Here is a 6,673-nt window from a genome sequence, read left to right as displayed (position 1 = left end):
GGCAATGTTCCTTCTATTTCTATTTTGTGGAATAGTTTGAAGAGTTTTGCTATGCTGGGACACTCTGCTGGACCCTGGGTAGAACACTGAAAGTGGTATGGGAGAATAGGGGGATGAAAGGACCCAGAGGGTTCAGGAATCCTACAAGGAGACCATTAAGACCAGTGGATTTGGATCCAGGGGGCCTGCATAAACTGTTGCACCAACCAAGGACAATGCATGCAGTAAACCTAGACCTCCTTTTCAGATCTAGTCAATGGACATCTCATTCTCCATAGTTGTGGGGGAGTACCTCTGACATAAACTCTGGTGCCCCAATTTGATCACTTCCCCTTGGTGGGGAGGCCTGGCAGGTACATGGAGGAAGAGGAAGCAGGTTATCCAGATGAGACCTGATAGGTTGTGATCATCTGGTAGGGGAGGAAGTGCCGTTCTGTCAGAGGTCTAGAGGAAGGGAATAGGGCAGGGAAGAAAGGTGGGATCAGGAGGATACAAGTGAGGGGATAACATTCAGGATGTAATCTGAATAAATTATAATAATTTTTTAAAGTAGAAACACAGCAGTCCAATCAATAGGTCCACCACACTTACCATAAATCAGACTGTTTGTTTTTCCTTTCTTCCCTTTGCCTCACTACAATGTGTTCTGTCCTATGTGTTCACACCTCTTTATCTGACCAGCTCTCAATTCAAAGTCTAACTATGTTGTCTTCATTCTGCCTACTTAAAGTACTTCCATGGCTTTTCAGTACTTGAGAATAAATGCATAAATTTTAAAAAGAAAGAAAGAAAGAAAGAAAACCTGATTTGTCTTGCCTGTCTCTTAATCTCAATTGACTCTTCTCTCAGTATTCCAGACCAGCTAAACGAGGCATGTTTTCGAACCTCATGTCACTGAGCTCTGCTGGTGTTCACCTACCCTTTCATTTCTACTTTAATCACCACTTCTTTGAAGGAGCCATCTGTCACCTCTCAGACTCAGTGCTCTCTTCTGTAGTAGGTTCATCATTGCTTCAACTGTGCTCTAACTGTGAGATTACTGCACTGCGCCTAGTGAAAGACACCAGCACACCTACGCCAGCACTAACACAGGCAGCCTACTGGGCATGAGGTAGGTTCTCAGTAAATAGCTGCTAAGTGAATAAACAAAAGTCAAGATGCTACAAAGCCAGGAGGCAAGCCTGTGCAGACCCATGAGATTCGCCCTCCCAGCCTCACCTTGTCCTGGCCTGCAGCTTTACTCACGGGTTCACCACTGATAATGACATTTCTTTTGATGCCCACTGTTCTTGTATTTAGCTCCAAAGGGTCCAGTTGTTTTGTTTTTTTATTTTAAAAAAAAAACGTTGTTATAGATTTGTACTATTATGATAACTAATAGTGAAAGAAAATGACTCCAAATCTTCTGGATTGCTCTTTTCTATGAGCTCCACTGCTACCCCACATGGTAGCATCAGTCTCCAAGGGAAGCCTTTTTCTTTTAGGTAAGAAGCTACCAGAGACAGGTGCTCAAAACAAATGATCTGATCCTGAGAGGGCTATGTAAAATGAATTAATAGTGAATAAGTTTATCTTTGAAGTAGATTGTTTGATTTCTGAACTAGAAATGAAAATCAAGTTTCCTCAAATAAACTATAAGAAAATTTTTCAATATATCAGCATATCATAACCTTAAACACTATTAGGTGTGGTAAAAAAAAGCAAGAATAATTTAAAGCTTTAGATTAGAAATTTCCACAGTGAAGTTTTTTTTTCTATTTTGCTTTTTGTTTTGTTTTTTCCTGCAATGAAGACTTTAGATGGCTGAATATTTTCTACGTAAAACAAATGCAAAAAATAGACCTAAGGATGAGAGAAAAACCTTTTATTAGGAAAGTTTTGAAAGGGCTTTTGTTTGGGTCTTGTTTATTATCATCATTTTCTAAAGAAGAAATGAATGGATAGAGTCTATAAATAAACTTGTTCAAGGAAGTCTCTGTTTAGCTTCCTACCAAGTTTGAATTACTAATTTAATTTTATACCAAGAGAGGCAAATCTGTACCGATTACAGCCAGAACTTTGTCAGAATTCCATGGCAGCCTTCTGTGGTCTGGACTTGGAACCGTGTTTTCTAGTGGCCTCCCGCCCCAGTCTGGGGCTATACTTTGATTCTTTCAATAGTCTACAGCACTGTTAGTGCAGAAAGCTTGAGTCTATTATAAAGCATCTATTTCATAAGTTCATCTTGACATCACTTCGTAATAAGTCTCTGATGAAGCTCTGTACTTTAATAATGTACATCCTACAGTTGGCAAGTGTGCACACAATCTGCCTTGACTCAGGACAAAGTGAACACTGATCACAGTGCCATCACCATGTCAGCATGGAGCGCACAGTGCAGCTGTACCATTTGCCTCTGGGAAACGGTAAAGCTATTTGAAACAGATTCTTTCTTTGGTCGTGAAATTTAGCAGCATGAGTAACTAATGGAGGAAAAGCAGCTGGGTTTGGTATGTGAGTTTTATGTTATCAGCAGGAATGTGATGTGTGGGCTCATTAGGTCCTTTCAGGACACACCATCGCTTTCCCCTGCCACCTGACATTTTAAAGGACAGACAAGGTATCAAAAGATGGAAAAAGTCACAAGAGCTGAGAATGCCAAGGAGAGTTCAGAAGGATGTCACCTCTTAGGGAAAGTGACAGTGCACTTCTTTTTTGTTGTTGTTTGCTTTTTGTTTGGTTTGGGGGTTTTTTTTTTGTTTGTTTGTTTCTTGTTTTTTGGTTGTTGTTGTTTTGGGGTTTTGTTGTTGCTTTTGTTTTCTGAGACAGGGTTTCTCTGTGTAGCCTTGGCTGTGCTGGACTCACTTTGTAGACCAGGCTGACCTCAAACTCACAGGGATGACAGTGCACTTCTAAGTAGACTTTTATGATGGAATTCTTGTAATGACTTTCTGGAGTTGTAACAAGAAGTCTGCCTGGCATTGTACCCCTGCCGTGATATTTCACCCAAGAAGAAATGCGTCATAAAGAAAGCTAATTAACTTTTGCTTCACTGCATATATTCCCAGAAGACTCACATCTCTTGTTGCTCAGGTAGAATAATTAAAGAAAAATAAAATCTCCCCGAAGAGAAGAACTGAAATAGAGATGAAGTCATTTGTTACTGGAAAAAAATGAGCTTCAAACTCTTATGATGACCAGGTCTCATGCTCCACGTTCTGAGGCATTTGTCAGCTTTGCACATACCAGACTGGGCTATGCTGATTTCTGTCACATGATGTGGCAAGTTATGTATGATGCTGTAAGTCATCCATGGCACTGAGCAACTCTGATACATGTAGGTCAGAGCAGCACATGATGATTTAAAGCTCCAGGGCACAGCACGTAAACAAACCTCCAGGAGCTCAGGTTTGACACACCATCCCCAATCCATCCATTCTTAGGGGCCACAGAACACTGGCTGAGCCTTTATTCTCCATGAGGCTATAAATGAAGCATTACTTGGGGGGGGGGAAAAAAGCAGAGAACATTTCAAAACTTTCAAGTATGGGACCCAACTGACAGTCTGGCATGGAGAGAGAGAGGGGTGGCCCGAGTCTGGTTAGAGTACTGAGATGTTAGATAAAAAAAGTTTTTGTGATTAGAAGCAACTTCATAAATTCCAAGTTAACTTGTTAACGTCATTGATGAGTTCTAAATGTGAACAGAACTCTCTAGATAAAGGAAAGGCTGTGACCCTGAGCTCCTGAGTGCACTTTCAAGACCACAAAGGAATAACATTTACACAGTGCTGCCTTGCCACACACCACCAGGACTGTTCACAAGAACAGAACCAAAGGGAACCCTGCAGCCAGTAAATTCCAAAACTTTTTTTTAATGATTTGTTAATCATTCTGATAATGAAACTGGCTATATCTGGACACAGCCAGCTTTGACTTGTGAGGAAGCAAGTTAGCATCAAGTTATGAAGTTCATGGACAGATCAGGCACTCTTTGGAGGGGAGGATGAAGTTCCATAACCTTGGTCAAAACACAGTCCTTGACAACAAATGGAGTGCTTCTTAAATACTGCTTCTCGTCGTCAAATTTTAAAGGAGTCTGGCGTTAAAATTCTCTTTGATCTGCATCCAGTCTTCTTTCATGGCTTAAACATGAAATAAGTCTTCAAGATTTCAAAGAACTGAGCAAAGACATCTAATGTCTTTGACACTCCTTCCTTACTAGACAACGTTTTCTCTCTTTCTGTTTTCTCTCTTTCTGTTCTTTATTCTGACGTCATTATACTGTAGAATGCTGTGCTATAGGATGTACTATAGAGGCACCCTGCCCGTGTATTACATTTTTACGCCTCTTCCATAAACTGAGTCCGAGGAACGATTGTAGGAGGTAAAGTGGACATCAAGGCAAGTAATAACAACTTGAGTTCAGTTTACTGGCTATGTGAAGGTTCCAAAGACACAAACTTCAGAAAGACCCATGAGCCTTGTTTGGCTACGTGCCTCGAAAAGATGTGGCAGTTAAGTCTGTCCCACACATTCCAAACACATCTTCCACTTGGGGATTTACATTTAAAGTCTGGCCTCTGAAAGCAAACGTTTCAAAGGAATTTTCCCCAGGATTGTGGAAGGACTTCTTAGCATATGTTGGGACTGTGAGGTTCAAGAGGGCGCAGTGGCAGACCTAGCTGTGTGCACAGCGTGTAGACCATTGAGGATCTTCTGCTTGACGTACTTTTTCATTCAGCCACAAGGAACGGCAAATACAGAGTCACTGGGAGACTATATTTGATAGCTTGTTATACTGTGCAGAGAGGAGAAAAACACAACTTCTGAATTTCAAATTTGGTTTTAGAAGCCCATGGTGAGGCTAGAAGCACATAGGGAGCCAGTAGATTTAAGAAATGGAATATGAGTCTCAAAAGGGTGTGTTCTGAAGGAGTCAAGGCACCAAAACAGTGTCAAAAGGAATGTACTTGGGAAAACCCTGTGAGATAAGATTTTCCTCTTACAGGATTGAAAGCATCCCTTTGAACTGGAAGTGAAGGTTAATAACAATAAAACTAAGAATAATAGATATATAAGACAGGGTTGTGGACTCTCAAAGGACGAAAAAGAGAGAGAGAACAAAAGAATTCCCTATAGTGTGACAGTTAAAATTCCAACATTTGGGACCTGCATCCTATTTCCTTTTGTGAATCCTAGAGGTGCCATCTTGCAGGATTCCTGGCCACTGTGGTGTGCCAACATCTACAAAGAGAGGGCCCCCATGAATGACAGTGGTGTGCCTTTCCTTATAGCCCCAAGGGAGCATGGCAGAGAATGTCAGCCTTTCTTTCACAAGGCTGCAGTAGGAGGTAGAATTTCAGCAAGAAAGGACTGGCCACTTGAGGAGGACACAAAGTACAAATTAAGCAGCTATAGAAACAAAAGTGTCTGACACCACAAATGAGACATGGAACTGGATTTTCACCACGTCATCATGAAGGATTGACAGTGACCACACACAGGAGAAATCCTAATATACACAAGCATGGGTGGGCACTGCACAAGGAGCAGACACTGTTCTCAGCACTCTGCTTTGATGTTATTTGTGTTGGTTGGCTTCTTGCCACCATGACAAAATGACTGAGTTAGACCATTTAGAAAGAGAAAATATTGATTTTGGCTCAGTTGAAGAGGTTCTAGTCCTCTTCAGTGGGCTCTGTTACTTCGGGGCTTAGGTATAGCAGAACACATGGTAGAGAGAAGACAGCACAGCAGGGCTAGTCACCTCACCGCAACTGAAAAGCAGAGAGAGAGAGAGAGAGAGAGCAGTATCCCAACCACCTCAATGCATACTCCTAGATATCCAAGGTCCTTTCCCTAGGCCTCACCTTTAAGTATGGCATCCCTTCTAATAGGAGCTTAAGCAGAGACAGGACTTGGACACCTGTGTCATTGGAGGTTGTGTCATTACTTTTCTGTTGCCTAATGTGAGCAACTGGAAGGGAACAGTTTCTGCTCACAATTTCAGAGCCTCCACTCGATCGTGTCAGGAAGAACGTGCCAGGTACTGCATCTCCCGTCATGGGACCAGGAAACAGAAAGGAAAGGGACCATCTATACCACAAAACCTCTCATTCTTTCCCTTTAATTCCATGTGGATGTAGAGACTGATGCCATACATGATGCATATGGTTGACACGGATTTCCTCCTCGTTGTGTCCGCTCTTTGCTGTTGTCTCTTTCTTTTGCTGCATAGAAACATTTTAATTTCACGCAGTCCCATTTTTCAGTTCTTAAGGTTACTTCCTGGGCTACTAAAGTCATTGCAGAAAACTCTTGCCTATGTTTATGTCTTGGGGTGTTTTATTTGTGTTTTCCTCTATCAGTTCCAAAGTTTCAAGCCTTACATTAAGGTCTTTGAACGATTTTGATTTACTTTTGTGTGTAGGATGAAAGAGACGAGTATAGTTTCATTCTTCTATATGTGGAAAACCCGCAAAACTTACTATTTTTTTAAGTTGTCTTTTCTCCAATGTATGTTTTTGATCCTAGCTGTGTGGATCATTCAAGGTCCACCTGCTGCGTGAAGTGTTTCTTTGTTTACCAGTGTCATTTCTGTTTTGCTATTGTATAATTTGAGATTAGGAATTGTGATTGCTCCAATATCGCTCTTTCTGCTTAACATCACTTAATTTATTAGGAGGTCTTTT

This window comes from Acomys minous (assembly GCF_964271855.1).
Source record: "Acomys minous genome assembly, chromosome: 6".
NCBI lineage: Eukaryota > Metazoa > Chordata > Mammalia > Rodentia > Muridae > Acomys > Acomys minous.
The sequence above is the reverse complement of the archived record's forward strand: the minus strand, read 5'-3'. Positions refer to the sequence as shown.